Below are 22,275 nucleotides of genomic sequence, written 5' to 3'. Positions count from 1 at the left end.
AACAGTTGGCAACCATAAAGCGGGAAATTTGAAACGATCGACCAGACACTAACTCATTCATGAGGCTTTAAACTGGAAACATTTTTAGCATTAAAAAGGGATGTTTACTGCAAAAATAAAAGAAACTGTCTAATATGATCATCTCACAACTATGAAAGCAGAAATTCAAATCTAGAACAGAAATATCAATGTCTGACAACATAACTAGAATAACAGTGACACAATCAGGTGGAGTTTTTTTTATCAAAATATAGTGCAGGCTCTGAAGTAAAAGAATCGTTGAACCAAAAATTATGAATATACAAAGTATGTAAATCTATCAACCTTGTTATCTTAGGCTGCACGAACAGTTGGCAACTATGAAGCGGGAAATTTTAAACCATCGACCAGACACTAACTCATTGATGAGGCTTTAAACCGGAAACATTTTTGCGTTAAAAAGGGAAGTTTTAATGCAAAAATAAAAGGAACTGTCTAATATGATCATCTGGCAACTATGAAAGCAGAAATTCAAATCTAGAACAGAAATATGAATGTGACAACATAATTAGAACAACAGTGACACAATCAGGTGGAGTTTTTTTGTATCAAAATATAGTACAGGGTCTGAAGTAAAAGAATCGTTAAATCAAAAATTATGAATATACAAAGTATGTAAATCTATCAACCTTGTTATCTTAGGCTGCACGAACAGTTGGAAACTATGAAGCGGCAAATTTTCAACCACCAACCAGACACTAACTCATTCATGAGGCTTTAAACTGGAAACATTTTTAGCATTAAAAAGGGATGTTTACTGCAAAAATAAAAGAAACTGTCTAATATGATCATCTCACAACTATGAAAGCAGAAATTCAAATCTAGAACAGAAATATCCATGTCTGACAACATAACTAGAACAGTGACACAATCAAGTGGAGTTTTTTTTATCAAAATATAGTGCAGGCTCTGAAGTAAAAGAATCATTAAACCAAAATTATGAATATACAAAGTATGTAAATCTAGAAACCTTGTTATCTTAAGCTGCACGAACAGTTGGCAACCATGAAGCGGGAAATTTTAAACCATCGACCAGACACTATCTCATTCATAAGGCTTTAAACCGGAAACATTTTTAGCATTAAAAAGGGATGTTTTAATGCAAAAATAAAAGAAACTGTCTAATATGATCATCTGGCAACTATGAAAGCAGAAATTCAAATCTAGAAAAGAAATATCAATGTCTGACAACATAATTAGAACAACAGTGACACAATCAGGTGGAGTTTTTTTTTGTATCAAAATATAGTGCAGGCTCTGAAGTAAACGAATCGTTAAACCAAAAATTCTGAATATACAAAGTATGTAATTCAATCAAACTTGTTATCAGGCTGCACGAACAGTTGGCAACTATGAAGCGGCAAATTTTAAACCACTGACCAGACACTAACTCATTCATGAGGCTTTAAACTGGAAACATTTTTAGCATTAAAAACGGATGTTTTAATGCAAAAATAAAAGAAACTTTCTAATATGATCACCTGGCAACTATGAAAGCAGAAATTCAAATCTAGAACAGAAATATGAATGTCTGACAACATAATTAGAACAACAGTGACACAATCAGGTGGAGTTTTTTTTTGTATCAAATATAGTACAGGCTCTGAAATAAAAGAATCGTTAAATCAAAAATTATGAATATACAAAGTATGTAAATCTATCAACCTTGTTATCTTAGGCTGCACGAACAGTTGGAAACTATGAAGCAGCAAATTTTCAACCACCAACCAGACACTAACTCATTCATGAGGCTTTAAACCGGAAACATTTTTAGCATTAAAAAGGGATGTTTAATGCAAAAATAAAAGAAACTGTCTAATATGATCATCTGGCAACTATGAAAGCAGAAATTCAAGGCTAGAAAAGAAATATCAATGTCTGACAACAAAATTAGAACAACAGTGACACAATCAGGTGGAGTTTTTTTTTGTATCAAAATTTAGTGCAGGCTCTGAAGTAAAAGCATCGTTAAACCAAAAATTCTGAATGTACAAAGTATGTAAATCAATCAACCTTGTTATCAGGCTGCACGAACAGTTGGCAACTATGAAGCGGCAAATTTTAAACCACTGTCCAGACACTAACTCATTCATGAGGCTTTAAACTGGAAACATTTTTAGCATTAAAAAGGGATGTTTTAATGCAAAAATAAAAGAAACTGTCTAATATGACCATCTGGCAACTATGAAAGCAGAAATTCAAATCTAGAACAGAAATATGAATGTCTGACAACATAATTAGATTAACAGTGACACAATCAGGTGGAGTTTTTTTTGTATCAAAATATAGTGCAGGCTCTGAAGTAAAAGAATCGTTGAACCAAAAATTATGAATATACAAAGTATGTAAATCTATCAACCTTGTTATCTTAGGCTGCACGAACAGTTGGCAACTATGAAGCGGGAAATTTTAATCCATCGACCAGACACTAACTCATTCATGAGGCTTTAAACCGGAAACATTTTTGCGTAAAAAAGGGAAGTTTTAATGCAAAAATAAAAGAAACTGTCTAATATGATCATCTGGCAACTATGAAAGCAGAAATTCAAATCTAGAACAGAAATATCAATGTCTGACAACATAATTAGAACAACAGTGACACAATCAGGTGGAGTATTTTTTTGTATCAAAATATAGCACAGGGTCTGAAGTAAAAGAATTGTTAAATAAAAAATTATGAATATACAAAGTATGTAAATCTATCAACCTTGTTATCTTAGGCTGCACGAACAGTTGGAAACTATGAAGCGGCAAATTTTCAACCACCAACCAGACACTAACTCATTCATGAGGCTTTAAACTGGAAACATTTTTAGCATTAAAAAGGGATGTTTACTGCAAAAATAAAAGAAACTGTCTAATATGATCATCTCACAACTATGAAAGCAGAAATTCAAATCTAGAACAGAAATATCCATGTCTGACAACATAACTAGAACAACAGTGACACAATCAAGTGGAGTTTTTTTTATCAAAATATAGTGCAGGCTCTGAAGTAAAAGAATCATTAAACCAAAATTATGAATATACAAAGTATGTAAATCTAGAAACCTTGTTATCTTAAGCTGCACGAACAGTTGGCAACCATGAAGCGGGAAATTTTAAACCATCGACCAGACACTAACTCATTCATGAGGCCTTAAACCGGAAACATTTTTGCGTTAAAAAGGGAAGTTTTAATGCAAAAATAAAAGAAACTGCCTAATATGATCATCTGGCAACCATGAAAGCAGAAATTTAAATCTAGAACAGAAATATCAATGTCTGACAACATAATTAGAACAACAGTGACACAATCAGGTGGAGTTTTTCTTTGTATCAAAATATAGTACAGGGTCTGAAGTAAAAGAATCGTTAAATCAAAAATTATGAATATACAAAGTATGTAAATCTATCAACCTTGTTATCTTAGGCTGCATGAACAGTTGGAAACTATGAAGCGGCAAATTTTCAACCACCAACCAGACACTAACTCATTCATGAGGCTTTAAACTGGAAACATTTTTAGCATTAAAAAGGGATGTTTACTGCAAAAATAAAAGAAACTGTCTAATATGATCATCTGACAACTATGAAAGCAGAAATTCAAATCTAGAACAGAAATATCAATGTCTGACAACATAACTAGAATAACAGTGACACAATCAGGTGGAGTTTTTTTTGTATCAAAATTATGTGCAGGCTCTGAAGTAAAAGAATCGTTGAACCAAAAATTATGAATATACAAAGTATGTAAATCTATCAACCTTGTTATCTTAGGCTGCACGAACAGTTGGCAACTATGAAGCGGGAAATTTTAAACCATCGAACAGACACTAACTCATTCATGAGGCTTTAAACTGGAAACATTTTTAGCATTAAAACGGGATGTTTTACTGCAAAAATAAAAGAAACTGTCTAATATGATCATCTGACAACTATGAAAGCAGAAATTCAAATCTAGAACAGAAATATCAATGTGTGACAACATAATTAGAACAACAGTGACAAAATCAGGTGGAGCTTTTTTTGTATCAAAGTATAGTGCAGGCTCTGAAGTAAAAGAATCGTTAAACCAAAAATTATGAATATACAAAGTATGTAAATCTATCAACCTTGTTATCTTAAGCTGCACGAACAGTTGGCAACCATAAAGCGGGAAATTTGAAACCATCGACCAGACACTAACTCATTCATGAGGCTTTAAACTGGAAACATTTTTAGCATCAAAAAGGGATGTTTTAATGCAAAAATAAAAGAAACTGTCTAATATGATCATCTGGCAACTATGCAAGCAGAAATTCAAATCTAGAACAGAAATATCCATGTCTGACAACATAACTAGAACAACAGTGACACAATCAGGTGGAGTTTTTTTTGTATCAAAATATAGTGCAGGCTCTGAAGTAAAAGAATCGTTGAACCAAAAATTATGAATATACAAAGTATGTAAATCTATCAACCTTGTTATCTTAGGCTGCACGAACAGTTGGCAACTATGAAGCGGGAAATTTTAATCCATCGACCAGACACTAACTCATTCATGAGGCTTTAAACCGGAAACATTTTTGCGTAAAAAAGGGAAGTTTTAATGCAAAAATAAAAGAAACTGTCTAATATGATCATCTGGCAACTATGCAAGCAGAAATTCAAATCTAGAACAGAAATATCCATGTCTGACAACATAACTAGAACAACAGTGACACAATCAGGTGGAGTTCTTTTTGAATCAAAATATAGTGCAGGCTCTGAAGTAAAAGAATCATTAAACCAAAAATTATGAATATACAAAGTATGTAAATCTATCAACCTTGTTATCTTAAGCTGCACGAACAGTTGGCAACTATGAAGCGGGAAATTTTAAACCATCGACCAGACACTAACTCTTTGATGAGGCTTTAAACCGGAAATATTTTTAGCATTAAAAAGAATGTTTTAATGCAAAAATAGAAGAAACTGTCTAATGTGATCATCTGGCAACTATGAAAGCAGAAATTCAAATTATAGTGCCTAGAATATACTGGCTAGTGTGACGAGCGCCCGCGCTTCCCTATGGGCGAGGATGGCGCTCTTTGCAATGAAAGCCAATCGTTAGCGGGAGAGGGCGCTGCTTGTCGGGAGGGTGCCACCTGAGCAGACGACGCAGTTTTCTCCCTTCAGAATACGGCAATCTGTTGGTGTTGTGCGTGCGTATTAAACCTGCTTCTGCGCGTCTTTTGCTTTCACGAAGGTGCAGTAGTTTATTTACGGTGTAGGTGTTTGCTCATGCGAGTCGTTCCGCGCTTCTACCTGCTCGGCGACGATTGCATCGTTTTTTTTTTCTCGTTTTGTGCGCGCGTTCTGTGCTCGCCTGTATCCCTTCTTTTTTTACTGTGTCGCCAGTGGTGAAGCGCGGTTCCCGATTGTTGTTTCCCCAGTGCCTCTCACTAGACTGCAGAGAAAAATGCCAAAAAGAAAGCGGTGGTGCACAGAGAAGACTTGCTTTTTTGGCAAACGGGGCTACCGCTAGAACAAGGAGCGTACGTATTACTGCGCTATGTGATGCTACGTAAGTACGCATTCTGTAAAATGGGAACGAAGCATCGATAGAAATGACGGAAGGTAAACGGCAACTGCTTTTGTTGGCGAGAAACATTTTTAGAGCATGCAGTTATATTCACAAGGATGCAAACCTGGGCGAGTCGGTAACGGTGCTCCATGGCAGTGTGTAGCACAAAGAGTGTACACATGCGCTACAGACAGCACCTGTGTTGTGTACCTTTTCTGTGTCTCTCGATTGTCCTTTTGCGCTACACATATGTCATATGGATGCAGTTATATATTAGGTGCATGTTTCACCGTAAGCGCGGCATTACCAATGAGCTTCATCGCGATTAACCGGCCACGTCTGATGCATATTGTGTATCTGAGAAAAAAAAAAGAACCTTCGCCAGCTTCTTCATTCAAAAGATGGTGACTTCGGCAAAACTTTGTGCTATCGCAGGCCGCGATGTACCTTAATTAGCCGCTGTAAGTAAAGGTTCCTCGTTTGTGTTCTGCTTTTTTTTTATTCAAATACCTCACGGGCTCCGATTGGAGTTATTATGTGAGGGGGGTTACATAACTGGGGTGCGAAACAGAAGCATGTACAAGAAGGTTATTTTAAAACCGTTATTTTCAAAACGTTAACATTATACCCTCCACACCTGGTGCCCAAGACTGCCCCAAAAAGGAAGGAAAGAAGCATATGCGAGCAGCAACCAGCTCGTAAATGCCATAAGCGGGACGCAGGGACTGGAACCGGCGATTCTGGCTCGGAAATCAACGACGGCGCCTGTTTTCTCGAAGCTGGCTTTCAAGACTGCAACGACTCCTCCGGCTCCAGTGAAGCGGGCATTGTGGGTGAACAGAGTGGCAGCCAGGCTACACTGCAGACACCTAACCACCATGGAGGCCGTCATCCGTTTGAGGACATTCTCATTCCGGTTACATGGATGCGGATACCTTCCGTGGATGACAGCCTAGCTTATGCTTAAGACCCAATAACTTTGAAAAGATGAAGGTTGACTTTGCATTCCAACTTATTGGAGATGAGGTTATTAAAGGACTTTTTTTTGCACCGGCGGCATGTGGAGACTATATTCCTTCGGGTGCAACCAACAGAAGACTTCGTCAAGCTAATCAATCGCCTGATACGAGTAATGACCTCCAGGATAACCAAGCGTGCACTTAAGCCGGGTAGCCCAGACATGCGTTTCTTGGAAGACTTTTTAGGATATCTGGACAAGTGGGAAGAACATGCCGGCATTGCCTTCCACTCGCATTGTCACCTTTGATTAAACATGCTGCCTTCGTTCTATTAAACCGAATCTGTGTTTCGTGACTTGTATTCTTTGAGTTTGAATTCCTCCAAACGCGAAAGCTCTCATGTGCGTTTACCGGGTTAGCATGTAGCTCACGTACCGATTGAGCTTTCAAGTTCGAGCAATCTGCACAAAGAAATTCGATAATAACATTAGCATGTTAAATCGTTATATCAATCCTAAGCTCCTGAAAGAGCTCTAAAACAAAGATTAAACGTGAGCCAAAGCAACGCGCAACTCCCTTTCCAACTCTCAGCAGCGCGGCGCAATGTGCGCGAGAAGCCGGCTCGCGCCCTCTCGCACCACAGCGCCGCTATGCGGCCGCCGGCGGCTTTTATTGCTATTTCGAGCCATCCCAGCCGGCGCGCTCGACACACTAGTCAGTATATTCTAGGCACTATAATTCAAATCTAGAAAAGAAATATCAATGTCTGACAACATAATTAGAACAACAGTGAGACAATCAGGTGGAGTTTTTTTTTTGTATCAAAATATTGTGCAGGCTCTGAAGTAAAAGAATGGTTAAATCAAAAATTATGAATATACAAAGTATGTAAATCTATCAACATTGTTATCTTAAGCTGCACGAACAGTTGGCAAACATGAAGCGGGAAATTTTAAACCACTGACCAGACACTAACTCATTCATGAGGCTTTAAACTGGAAACATTTTTAGCATTAAAAAGGGATGTTTTAATGCAAAAATAAAAAAAACTGTCTAATATGATCATCTGGCAACTATGAAAGCAGAAATTCAAATCTAGAAAAGAAATATCAATGTCTGACAACATAACTAGAACAACAGTGACACAATCAGGTGGAGTTTTTTTTTGTACCGAAATATGGTGCAGGCTCTGAAGTAAAAGAATCGTTAAACCAAAAATTATGAATATACAAAGTATGTAAATCTATCAACATTGTTATCTTAGGCTGCACGAACAGTGGGCAACTATGAAGCGGCAAATTTTAAACCACCGACCAGACACTAACTCATTTAAACCTTAAAACTGAAACATTTTGTGCATTAAAAAGGGATGTTTTACTGGAAAAATGAAAGAAGTCATCCAATATCATCATCTGGCAACTATGAAAGGACAAATTCTAATCTAGAATGGAAATTATAGTGCCTGAATATACTGGCTAGTGTGACGAGCGCCCGCGCTTCCCTATGGGCGAGGATGGCGCTATTTGCAATGAAAGCCAATCGTTAGCGGCACAGGGCGCTGCTTGTCGGGAGGGTGCCACCTGAGCAGACGACGCAGTTTTCTCTCTTCAGAATACGGCAATCTGTTGGTGTTGTGCGTGCGTGCTAAACCTGCTTCTGCGCGTCTTTTGCCTTCACGAAGGTGCAGCAGTTTAGTTACGGTGTAGGTGTTTGCTCATGCGAGTCGTTCCGCACTTCTACCTGCTCGGCGACGATTGCTTCGGTTTTTTTTCGTTTTGTGCGCGCGTTCTGTGCTCGCCTGTATCCCTTCTTTTTTTACTGTGTCGCCAGTGGTGAAGCGCGGTTCCCGATTGTTGTTTCCCCAGTGCCTCTCACTAGACTGCAGAGAAAAATGCCTAAGAGAAAGCGGTGGTGCACAGAGAAGACTTGCTTTTTTGGCAAACGGGGCTACCGCTAGAACAAGGAGCGTACGTATTACTGCGCTATCTGATGCTGCGTAAGTACGCATTCTGTACAATGGGAACGAAGCATCGATAGAAATGACGGAAGGTAAACGGCAACTGCTTTTGTTGGCGAGAAACATTCTTAGAGCATGCAGTTATATTCACAAAAATGCAAACCTGGGCGAGTCGGTAACGGTGCTCCATGGCAGTGTGTAGCACAAAGAGTGTACACAGGCGCTACAGACAGCACCTGTGTTGTGTACCTTTTCTGTGTCCCTCGATTGTCATTTTGCGCTACACATATGTCATATGGATGCAGTTATATATTAGGCGCATGTTTCACCGTAAGCGCGGCATTACCAACGAGCTTCATCGCGATTAACCGGCCGCGTCTCGTGCATATTGTGTATCTGAGAAAAAAAAAACTTCGTCAGCTTCTTCATTCAAAAGATGGTTACTTCGGCAAAACCTTGTGCAATCTCTGGCCGCGATGTACCTTAATTAGCCGCTGTAAGTAAAGGTTCCTCGTTTGTGTTGTGCTGTTTTTTTATTTATTTTTTTATTAAAATAGCTCACAGGCTCCGATTGGAGTATTATGTGAGGGGGGTTACATAACTGGGGTGCGAAACAGAAGCATGTAGAAGATGGTTATTTTACCATCGTTGTTTTCAAAACGTTAACATTATACCCTCCACACCTTGTGCCCAAGACGGCACCAAAAAGAAAGGAAAGAAACATATGCGAGGAGCAACCAGCTCGTAAACGCCATAAGCGGGACGCAGGGACTGGACCCGGCGATTCGGGCTCGGAAATCAACGAGGGCTCCTGTTTTCTCGAAGCTGGCTTTCAAGACTGCCATGACTCCTCCGGCTCCAGTGAAGCGGGCATTGTGGGTGAACAGAGTGGCAGCCAGGCTACACTGCAGACACCTAACCACCACGGAGGCCGTCATCCGTTTGAGGACATTCTCATTCCGGTTACATGGATGCGGATACCTTCCGTGGATGACAGCCTAGCTTATGCTTAAGACCCAATAACTTTGAAAAGATAAAGGTAGACCTTGCAATCCAACTTTTTGGAGATGAGGTTATTAAAGGACTTTTTTGTACCGGCGGCATGTGGAGACTATATTCCTTCGGGTGCAACCAACAGAAGACTTCGTCAAGCTAATCAATCGCCTGATACGAGTAATGACCTCCAGGATAACCAAGCGTGCACTTAAGCCGGGTAGCCCTGACATGCGTTTCTTGGAAGACTTTTTAGGATATCTGCACAAGTGGGAAGAACATGCCAGCATTGCCTTCCACTCGCAATTTCACCTTTGATTAAACATGCTGCCTTCGTTCTATTAAACCGAATCTGTGTTTCGTGACTTGTATTCTTTGAGTTTGAATTCCTCCAAACGCGAAAGCTCTCATGTGCGTTTACCGGGTCAGTGTGTGGCTCACGTACTGATTGAGCTTTCAAGTTCGAGCAATCTGCACAAAGCAATTCGATATTAACATTAGCATGTTAAAACGTTATACCAATCCTAAGCTCCTGAAAGAGCTCTAAAACAAAGTATTAAACGTGAGCCAAAGCAACGCGCAGCTCACTTTCCAACTCTCAGCATCGCGGCGCAATGTGCGCGAGAAACCGGCTCGCACCCTCTCGCACCACAGCGCCGCTATGCGGGCGCCGGCGGCTTTCATTGCTATCCTAGCCATCCTAGCCGGCGCGCTCGACACACTAGTCAGTATATTCTAGGCACTATAATGGAAATATCAATGTTTGACAACATAACTAGAACAACAGTGACTAAATCAGGCTGTGGTTTATTGTATCACAATATAATGCAGGCTCTAATATAAAAAAAACATCAAACAAAAAATTTAAAAGATAAAGAAATATGTTGATCTAGCAACGTTGTTATATTAAGCTGCAAGAACAGTCGAGAACAATGGAACTGCAAACTTTGAACCATTAACCAGACAATGCCTCATTCAGACCTTGAAACTGGAAACATTTCGTGGCGATGTTTTAGTGGAAAATTAAGAGAAACTGTGAAATATCATCATCTGGCAACTATGAAAGGACAAATTGAAATCTAGAATGGAAATATTGATGTCTGACAACATGAATAGATCAGTGACTAATCAGCTGTGTTTTTTATTGTATCAGAATATAATGCAGGCTTTAATATGAAATAAATATGAAACAAAAAATTTAGAACATACAAAATATGTAAATCTATCAACCTTGTTGTGTGAAGCTGCATGAACAGTTGGCAACAATGGAACTGCAAACTTTCTACCAAAAACCAGACAATAACTCACTGAGACCTTTATATTGGAAAGATTTTTTCATTAAAAATGGACGTATTACTGCTAAAATAAAAGAAACTCTCCAATACTATCATCTGGCAACTATAAAAGCTGAAATTCAAATCTAGAATGGAAATATCGATGTCTGACAGCATAACTAGAAAAAGAGTGACAAAATCAGGTGGAGCCTTTTTTTATCAAAATATTGTAACGGATATTGCGCCAAGCATCTGGGCAATGCATTGAGCATAGAAGACTGCCGAAATCCGAGAGATGTCCGAGAAGCGGTCTGAGCGTGGTTCCAGGCAACCAACTTTGTCATCTATGCCAACCAGCAACCACTTCATGGTCTACATCAATTAGCCACTGAATGCCTCTGCTTCGTCGTCGACTATAGTTTGTATCATAATAGAGCAGGCTCTAATATAAAATAAACATCAAGCACAAATGTTTAGAATATACAAATTATATAAATCTATCAACCTTGTTATTTTAAGCTGCATGAGCAGTCAGCTACAATGGAACTGCAAACATTCAACCATTAAACAGAGAATAACTCATTGGGACCTTTAAACTGGAACCATTTTTCGCTATAAAAAGAAATGTTTTACTGCAAAAATAAACTGTCCAGTATCATCATCTGGCAACAATGAAAGCACAAATTTCAATCTAGAACAGAAATGTCGATGTCTGACAACATAACTAGAACAACAGTGACAAAATCAGGTGGAGCTTTTTTCTGTACAAAATATAGTGCAGGCTCTGAAGTAAAAGAATAGTCAAACCAAAAAATGAATATAAAAAGTATGTAAATCTATCAACCTTGTTATCTTAGGCTGCACGAACAGTTGGAAACTATGAAGCGGCAAATTTTCAACCACCAACCAGACACTAACCCATTCATGAGGCTTTAAACTGGAAACATTTTTAGCATTAAAAAGGGATGTTTTACTGCAAAAATAAAAGAAACTGTCTAATATGATCATCTGACAACTATGAAAGCAGAAATTCAAATCTAGAACAGAAATATCAATGTGTGACAACATAATTAGAATAACAGTGACAAAATCAGGTGGAGCTTTTTTTGTATCAAAGTATAGTGCAGGCTCTGAAGTAAAAGAATCGTTAAACCAAAAATTATGATTATACAAAGTATGTAAATCTATCAACATTGTTATCTTAAGCTGCACGAACAGTTGGCAACAATGGAACTGCAAACTTTCAAACAAAAACCAGACAATAACTCACTCAGACCTTTAAATTGGAAAGCTTGTTTTATTAAAAATGGACGTTTCACTGCAAAAATAAGAGAAACACTCCAATATTATCATCTGTCAACTATAAAAGCTGAAATTCAAATCTAGAATGGAAATATAGATGGCTGACAACATAACCAGAAAAAGAGTGACAAAATCAGGTTGGGCCTTTTTTTATCAAAATATTGTAACGGGTATTGCGCCAAGCGTCTGGGCAATGCATTGAGCCTAGAAGACTGCCGAAGTCCGAGAGCAGTCCGAGCGCGGTTTCAGGCAACCAACTTTGTCATCTATGCCAACCAGCAACCACTTCATCATCTACGTCAACTAGCCACTGATTGCCTCTCCTTTGTCGTGGACTATAGTTTGTATCATAATAGAGCAGGCTCTATTATAAAATAAACATCAAGCACAACCGTTTAGAATATACAACTTATATATATCTATCAACCTTGTTATTTTAAGCTGCATGAGCAGTCATCAACAACGGAACTGGAAACATTCAACCATTAACCAGAGAATAACTCATTGGGACCTTTATACTGGAACCATTTTTTGCTATAAAAAGGAACAATTTACTGCAAAAATACAGAAACACCACTATCATCATCTGGCAACTATGAAAGCACAATTTCCAATCTGGAATGGAAATGTCGATGTCTGACAACATAACTAGAAAAACAGTGACAAAATCAGGTGGAGCTTTTTTTTGTATCAAAATATAGTGCAGGCTATGAAGCAAAATAATCATCAAACCAAAAATTAAGACTATGGAAAATATGTAAATCTATCAACATTGTTATCTTAGGCTGCACGAACAGTTGGCAACCATGAAACTGCAAATTTTCAACCACCGATGAGACACTAACTCATCATGAGGCTTTAAACTGGAAACTATTTCACATTAAAAAGGGATGTTTTAATGCAAAAATAAAAGAAACTGTCTAATATGATCATCTGGCAACTATGAAAGCAGAAATTCAAATCTAGAACAGAAATATCCATGTCTGACAACATAACTAGAACAGTGACACAATGAGGTGGAGTTTTATTTTGTATGAAAATATTGTGCAGGCTCTGAAGTAAAAGAATGGTTAAATCAAAAATTATGAATATACAAAGTATGTAAATCTATCAACATTGTTATCATAAGCTGCACGAACAGTTGGCAAACATGAAGCGGGAAATTTTAAACCACTGACCAGACACTAACTCATTCATGAGGCTTTAAACTGGAAACATTTTTAGCATTAAAAAGGGATGTTTTAATGCAAAAATAAAAGAAACTGTCTAATATGATCATCTGGCAACTATGAAAGCAGAAATTCAAATCTAGAAAAGAAATATCAATGTCTGACAACATAACTAGAACAACAGTGACACAATCAGGTGGAGTTTTTTTTTTGTACCGAAATATAGTGCAGGCTCTGAAGTAAAAGAATCGTTAAACCAAAAATTATGAATATACAAAGTATGTAAATCTATCAACATTGTTATCTTAGGCTGCACGAACAGTTGGCAACTATGAAGCGGCAAATTTTAAACCACCGACCAGACACTAACTCATTTAAACCTTAAAACTGAAACATTTTGTGCATTAAAAAGGGATGTTTTACTGGAAAAATGAAAGAAGTCATCCAATATCATCATCTGGCAACTATGAAAGGACAAATTCTAATCTAGAATGGAAATTATAGTGCCTGAATATACTGGCTAGTGTGACGAGCGCCCGCGCTTCCCTATGGGCGAGGATGGCGCTATTTGCAATGAAAGCCAATCGTAAGCGGCACCGGGCGCTGCTTGTCGGGAGGGTGCCACCTGAGCAGACGACGCAGTTTTCTCTCTTCAGAATACGGCAATCTGTTGGTGTTGTGCGTGCGTGTTCAACCTGCTTCTGCGCGTCTTTTGCCTTCACGAAGGTGCAGTAGTTTATTTACGGTGTAGGTGTTTGCTCATGCGAGTCGTTCCGCACTTCTACCTGCTCGGCGACGATTGCATCGGTTTTTTTTTTCGTTTTGTGCGCGCGTTCTGTGCTCGCCTGTATCCCTTCTTTTTTTACTGTGTCGCCAGTGGTGAAGCGCGGTTCCCGATTGTAGTTTCCCCAGTGCCTCTCACTAGGCTGCAGAGAAAAATGTCAAAGAGAAAGCGGTGGTGCACAGAGAAGACTTGCCTTTTTGGCAAATGGGGCTACCGCTAGAACAAGGAGCGTACGTATTACTGCGCTATCTGATGCTGCGTAAGTACGCATTCTGTACAATGGGAACGAAGCATCGATAGAAATGACGGAACGTAAATGGCAACTGCTTTTGTTGGCGAGAAACATTCTTAGAGCATGCAGTTATATTCACAAAAATGCAAACCTGGGCGAGTCGGTAACGGTGCTTCATGGCAGTGTGTAGCACAAAGAGTGTACACAGGCGCTACAGACAGCACCTGTGTTGTGTACCTTTTCTGTGTCCCTCGATTGTCATTTTGCACTACACATATGTCATATGGATGCAGTTATATATTAGGCGCGTGTTTCACCGTAAGCGCGGTATTACCAACGAGCTTCATCGCTATTAACCGGCCGCGTCTCGTGCATATTGTGTATCTGAGAAAAAAAAACTTCGTCAGCTTCTTCATTCAAAAGATGGTTACTTCGGCAAAACCTTGTGCAATCTCTGGCCGCGATGTACCTTAATTAGCCGCTGTGAGTAAAGGTTCCTCGTTTGTGTTGTGCTGTTTTTTTTATTTTTTTTTTATTAAAATACCTCACAGGCTTCGATTGGAGTATTATGTGAGGGGGGTTACATAACTGGGGTGCGAAACAGAAGCATGTAGAAGATGGTTATTTTACCATCGTTGTTTTCAAAACGTTAACATTATACCCTCCACACCTTGTGCCCAAGACGGCACCAAAAAGGAAGGAAAGAAACATATGCGAGGAGCAACCAGCTCGTAAACGCCATAAGCGGGACGCAGGGACTGGACCCGGCGATTCGGGCTCGGAAATCAACGAGGACTCCTGTTTTCTCGAAGCTGGCTTTCAAGACTGCCATGACTCCTCCGGCTCCAGTGAAGCGGGCATTGTGGGTGAACAGAGTGGCAGCCAGGCTACACTGCAGACACCTAACCACCACGGAGGCCGTCATCCGTTTGAGGACATTCTCATTCCGGTTACATGGATGCGGATACCTTCCGTGGATGACAGGCTAGCTTATGCTTAAGACCCAATAACTTTGAAAAGATAAAGGTAGACCTTGCAATCCAACTTTTTGGAGATGAGGTTATTAAAGGACTTTTTTGTACCGGCGGCATGTGGAGACTATATTCCTTCGGGTGCAACCAACAGAAGACTTCGTCAAGCTAATCAATCGCCTGATATGAGTAATGACCTCCAGGATAACCAAGCGTGCACTTAAGCTGGGTAGCCCAGACATGCGTTTCTTGGAAGACTTTTTAGGATATCTGGACAAGTGGGAAGAACATGCCAGCATTGCCTTCCACTCGCATTGTCACCTTTGATTAAACATGCTGCCTTTGTTCTATTAAACCGAATCTGTGTTTCGTGACTTGTATACTTTGAGTTTGAATTCCTGCAAACGCGAAAGCTCTCATGTGCGTTTACCGGGTCAGCGTGTGGCTCACGTACTGATTGAGCTTTCAAGTTCGAGCAATCTGCACAAAGCAATTCGATATTAACATTAGCATGTTAAAATGTTATATCAGTCCTAAGCTCCTGAAAGAGCTCTAAAACAAAGTATTAAACGTGAGCCAAAGCAACGCGCAGCTCCCTTTCCAACTCTCAGCATCGCGGCGCAATGTGCGCGAGAAAGCGGCTCGCACCCTCTCGCACCACAGCGCCGCTATGCGGCCGCCGGCGGCTTTCATTGCTATCCTAGCCATCCTAGCCGGCGCGCTCGACACACTAGTCAGTATATTCTAGGCACTATAATGGAAATATCAATGTTTGAGAACATAACTAGAACAACAGTGACTAAATCAGGCTGTGGTTTATTGTATCACAATATAATGCAGGCTCTAATATAAAATAAACATCAAACAAAAAATTTAAAAGATAAAGAAATATGTTGATCTAGCAACGTTGTTATATTAAGCTGCAAGAACAGTCGAGAACAATGGAACTGCAAACTTTGAACCATTAACCAGACAATGCCTCATTCAGACCTTGAAACTGGAAACATTTCGTGGCGATGTTTTAGTGGAAAAATTAAGAGAAACTGTGAAATATCATCATCTGGCAACTATGAAAGGACAAATTGAAATCTAGAATGGAAATATTGATGTCTGACAACATGAATAGATCAGTGACTAATCAGCTGTGTTTTTTATTGTATATGAATATAATGCAGGCTTTAATATGAAGTAAATATGAAACAAAAAATTTAGAACATACAAAATATGTAAATCTATCAACCTTGTTGTGTGAAGCTGCATGAACAGTTGGCAACAATGGAACTGCAAACTTTCTACCAAAAACCAGACAATAACTCACTGAGACCTTTATATTGGAAAGATTTTTTCATTAAAAATGGACGTATTACTGCTAAAATAAAAGAAACTCTCCAATACTATCATCTGGCAACTATAAAAGCTGAAATTCAAATCTAGAATGGAAATATCGATGTCTGACAGCATAACTAAAAAAAGAGTGACAAAATCAGGTGGAGCCTTTTTTTATCAAAATATTGTAACGGGTATTGCGCCAAGCATCTGGGCAATGCATTGAGCATAGAAGACTGCCGAAGTCCGAGAGATGTCCGAGAAGCGGTCTGAGCGTGGTTCCAGGCAACCAACTTTGTCATCTATGCCAACCAGCAACCACTTCATGGTCTACATCAATTAGCCACTGAATGCCTCTGCTTCGTCGTCGACTATAGTTTGTATCATAATAGAGCAGGCTCTAATATAAAACAAACATCAAGCACAAATGTTTAGAATATACAAATTATATAAATCTATCAACCTTGTTATTTTAAGCTGCATGAGCAGTCAGCTACAATGGAACTGCAAACATTCAACCATTAAACAGAGAATAACTCATTGGGACCTTTAAACTGGAACCATTTTTCGCTATAAAAGGAAATGTTTTACTGCAAAAATAAACTGTCCAGTATCATCATCTGGCAACTATGAAAGCACAAATTTCAATCTAGAACGGAAATGTCGATGTCTGACAACATAACTAGAACAACAGTGACAAAATCAGGTGGAGCTTTTTTCTGTACAAAATATAGTGCAGGCTCTGAAGTAAAAGAATAGTCAAACCAAAAAAATGAATATAAAAAGTATGTAAATCTATCAACCTTGTTATCTTAGGCTGCACGAACAGTTGGAAACTATGAAGCGGCAAATTTTCAACCACCAACCAGACACTAACCCATTCATGAGGCTTTAAACTGGAAACATTTTTAGCATTAAAAAGGGATGTTTTACTGCAAAAATAAAAGAAACTGTCTAATATGATCATCTGACAACTATGAAAGCAGAAATTCAAATCTAGAACAGAAATATCAATGTGTGACAACATAATTAGAACAACAGTGACAAAATCAGGTGGAGCTTTTTTTTGTATCAAAGTATAGTGCAGGCTCTGAAGTAAAAGAATCGTTAAACCAAAAATTATGAATATACAAAGTATGTAAATCTATCAACATTGTTATCTTAAGCTGCACGAACAGTTGGCAACAATGGAACTGCAAACTTTCAAACAAAAACCAGACAATAACTCACTCAGACCTTTAAATTGGAAAGCTTGTTTTATTAAAAATGGACGTTTCACTGCGAAAATAAAAGAAACACTCCAATATTATCATCTGTCAACTATAAAAGCTGAAATTCAAATCTAGAATGGAAATATAGATGGCTGACAACATAACCAGAAAAAGAGTGACAAAATCAGGTTGGGCCTTTTTTTATCAAAATATTGTAACGGGTATTGCGCCAAGCGTCTGGGCAATGCATTGAGCCTAGAAGACTGCCGAAGTCCGAGAGCAGTCCGAGCGCGGTTTCAGGCAACCAACTTTGTCATCTATGCCAACCAGCAACCACTTCATCATCTACATCAACTAGCCACTGATTGCCTCTCCTTTGTCGTTGACTATAGTTTGTATCATAATAGAGCAGGCTCTATTATAAAATAAACATCAAGCACAACCGTTTAGAATATACAACTTATATATATCTATCAACCTTGTTATTTTAAGCTGCATGAGCAGTAATCAACAACGGAACTGGAAACATTCAACCATTAACCAGAGAATAACTCATTGGGACCTTTATACTGGAACCATTTTTTGCTATAAAAAGGAACAATTTACTGCAAAAATAAAGAAACACCACTATCATCATCTGGCAACTATGAAAGCACAATTTCCAATCTGGAATGGAAATGTCGATGTCTGACAACATAACTAGAAAAAGTGACAAAATCAGGTGGAGCTTTTTTTTTGTATCAAAATATAGTGCAGGCTATGAAGCAAAATAATCATCAAACCAAAAATTAAGACTATGGAAAATATGTAAATCTATTAACATTGTTATCTTAGGCTGCACGAACAGTTGGCAACCATGAAACTGCAAATTTTCAACCACCGATGAGACACTAACTCATCATGAGGCTTTAAACTGGAAACTATTTCACATTAAAAAGGGATGTTTTAATGCAAAAATAAAAGAAACTGTCTAATATGATCATCTGGCAACTATGAAAGCAGAAATTCAAATCTAGAACAGAAATATCCATGTCTGACAACATAACTAGAACAGTGACACAATGAGGTGGAGTTTTTTTTTGTATCAAAATATTGTGCAGGCTCTGAAGTAAAAGAATGGTTAAATCAAAAATTATGAATATACAAAGTATGTAAATCTATCAACATTGTTATCTTAGGCTGCACGAACTGTTGGCAACTATGAAGCGGCAAATTTTAAACCACCGACCAGACACTAACTCATTTAAACCTTAAAACTGGAAACATTTTGTGCATTAAAAAGGGATGTTTTACTGGAAAAATGAAAGAAGTCGTCCAATATCATCATCTGGCAACTATGAAAGGACAAATTCTAATCTAGAATGGAAATTATAGTGCCTAGAATATACTGGCTAGTGTGACGAGCGCCCGCGCTTCCCTATGGGCGAGGATGGCGCTATTTGCAATGAAAGCCAATCGTTAGCGTCACAGGGCACTGCTTGTCGGGAGGGTGCCACCTGAGCAGACGACGCAGTTTTCTCTCTTCAGAATACGGCAATCTGTTGGTGTTATGCGTGCGTGTTAAACCTGCTTCTGCGCGTCTTTTGCCTTCACGAAGGTGCAGTAGTTTATTTACGGTGTAGGTGTTTGCTCATGCGAGTCCTTCCGCACTTCTACCTGCTCGGCGACGATTGCATCGGTTTTTTTTTTGTTTTGTGCGCGCGTTCTGTGCTCGCCTGTATCCCTTCTTTTTTTACTGTGTCGCCAGTGGTGAAACGCGGTTCCCGATTGTTGTTTCCCCAGTGCCTCTCACTAGACTGCAGAGAAAAATGCCAAAGATAAAGCGGTGGTGCACAGAGAAGACTTGCTTTTTTGGCAAACGGGGCTACCGTTAAAACAAGGAGCGTACGTATTACTGCGCTATCTGATGCTGCGTAAGTACGCATTCTGTACAATGGGAACGAAGCATCGATAGAAATGACGGAAGGTAAACGGCAACTGCTTTTGTTGGCGAGAAACATTCTTAGAGCATGCAGTTATATTCACAAAAATGCAAACCTGGGCGAGTCGGTAACGGTGCTCCATGGCAGTGTGTAGCACAAAGAGTGTACACAGGCGCTACAGACAGCACCTGTGTTGTGTACCTTTTCTGTGTCCCTCGATTGTCATTTTGCGCTACACATATGTCATATGGATGCAGTTATATATTAGGCGCATGTTTCACCGTAAGCGCGGCATTACCAACGAGCTTCATCGCGATTAACCGGCCGCGTCTTGTGCATATTGTGTATCTGAGAAAAAAAAATTTTCGTCAGCTTCTTCATTTAAAAAAATGGTTACTTCGGCAAAACCTTGTGCAATCTCTGGCCGCGATGTACCTTAATTAGCCGCTGTAAGTAAAGGTTCCTCATTTGTGTTGTGCTGTTTTTTTATTTATTTTTTTATTAAAATACCTCACGGGCTCCGATTGGAGTATTATGTGAGGGGGGTTACATAACTGGGGTGCGAAAAAGAAGCATGTAGAAGATGGTTATTTTAACATCGTTGTTTTCAAAACGTTAACATTATACCCTCCACACCTTGTGCCCAAGACGGCACCAAAAAGGAAGGAAAGAAACATATGCGAGGAGCAACCAGCTCGTAAACGCCATCAGCGGGACGCAGGGACTGGATCCGGCGATTCGGGCTCGGAAATCAACGAGGGCTCCTGTTTTCTCGGAGCTGGCTTTCAAGACTGCCATGACTCCTCCGGCTCCAGTGAAGCGGGCATTGTGGGTGAACAGAGTGGCAGCCAGGCTACACTGCAGACACCTAACCACCATGGAGGCCGTCATCCGTTTGAGGACATTCTCATTCCGGTTACATGGATGCGGATACCTTCCGTGGATGACAGCCTAGCTTATGCTTAAGACCCAATAACTTTGAAAAGATAAAGGTTTACCTTGCAATCCAACTTTTTGGAGATGAGGTTATTAAAGGACTTTTTTTGTACCGGCGGCATGTGGAGACTATATTCCTTCGGGTGCAACCAACAGAAGACTTCGTCAAGCTAATCAATCGCCTGATACGAGTAATGACCTCCAGGATAACCAAGCGTGCACTTAAGCCGGGTAGCCCAGACATGCGTTTCTTGGAAGACTTTTTAGGATATCTGGACAAGTGGGAAGAACATACCAGCATTGCCGTCCACTCGCATTGTCACCTTTGATTAAACATGCTGCCTTCGTTCTATTAAACCGAATCTGTGTTTCGTGACTTGTATACTTTGAGTTTGAATTCCTCCAAACGCGAAAGCTCTCATGTGCGTTTACCGGGTCAGCGTGTGGCTCACGTACCGATTGAGCTTTCAAGTTCGAGCAATCTGCACAAAGCAATTCGATATTAACATTAGCATGTTAAAACATTCTATCAATCCTAAGCTCCTGAAAGAGCTCTAAAACAAAGTATTAAACGTGAGCCAAAGCAACGCGCAGCTCCCTCTCCAACTCTCAGCAGCGCGGCGCAATGTGCGCGAGAAACCGGCTCGCACCCTCTCGCACCACAGCGCCGCTATGCGGCCGCCGGCGGCTTTCATTGCTATCCGAGCCATCCTAGCAGGCGCGCTCGACACACTAGGCAGTATATTCTGGCACTATAATGGAAATATCAATGTTTGACAACATAACTAGAACAACAGTGACTAAATCAGGCTGTGGTTTATTGTATCACAATATAATACAGGCTCTAATATAAAATAAACATCAAACAAAAAATTTAAAAGATAAAGAAATATGTTGATCTAGCAACGTTGTTATATTAAGCTGCAAGAACAGTCGAGAACAATGGAACTGCAAACTTTGAACCATTAACCAGACAATGCCTCATTCAGACCTTGAAACTGGAAACATTTCGTGGCGATGTTTTAGTGGAAAAATTAAGAGAAACTGTGAAATATCATCATCTGGCAACTATGAAAGGACAAATTGAAATCTAGAATGGAAATATTGATGTCTGACAACATGAATAGATCAGTGACTAATCAGCTGTGTTTTTTATTGTATATGAATATAATGCAGGCTTTAACATTAAGTAAATATGAAACAAAAAATTTAGAACATACAAAATATGTAAATCTATCAACCTTGTTGTGTGAAGCTGCATGAACAGTTGGCAACAATGGAACTGCAAACTTTCTACCAAAAACCAGACAATAACTCACTGAGACCTTTATAATGAAATTATTTTTTCATTAAAAATGAACGTATTACTGCAAAAATAAAAGAAACTCTCCAATACTATGATCTGGCAGCTATAAAAGCTGAAATTCAAATCTAGAATGGAAATATCGATGTCTGACAACATAACTAGAAAAAGAGTGGCAAAATCAGGTGGAGCCTTCTTTTATCAAAATATTGTAATGGGTATTGCGCCAATCATCTGGGCAATGCATTGAGCATAGAAGACTGCCGAAGTCCGAGAGCTGTCCGAGAAGCGGTCTGAGCATGGTTCCAGGCAACCAACTTTTTCATCTATGCCAACCAGCAACCACTTCATGGTCTACATCAATTAGCCA

This window comes from Amblyomma maculatum, chromosome 7 (genome assembly GCF_055883805.1).
Source record: "Amblyomma maculatum isolate TAMU_Amacu chromosome 7, ASM5588380v1, whole genome shotgun sequence".
Lineage (NCBI taxonomy): Eukaryota > Metazoa > Arthropoda > Arachnida > Ixodida > Ixodidae > Amblyomma > Amblyomma maculatum.
This window is presented reverse-complemented; position numbering follows the sequence as displayed.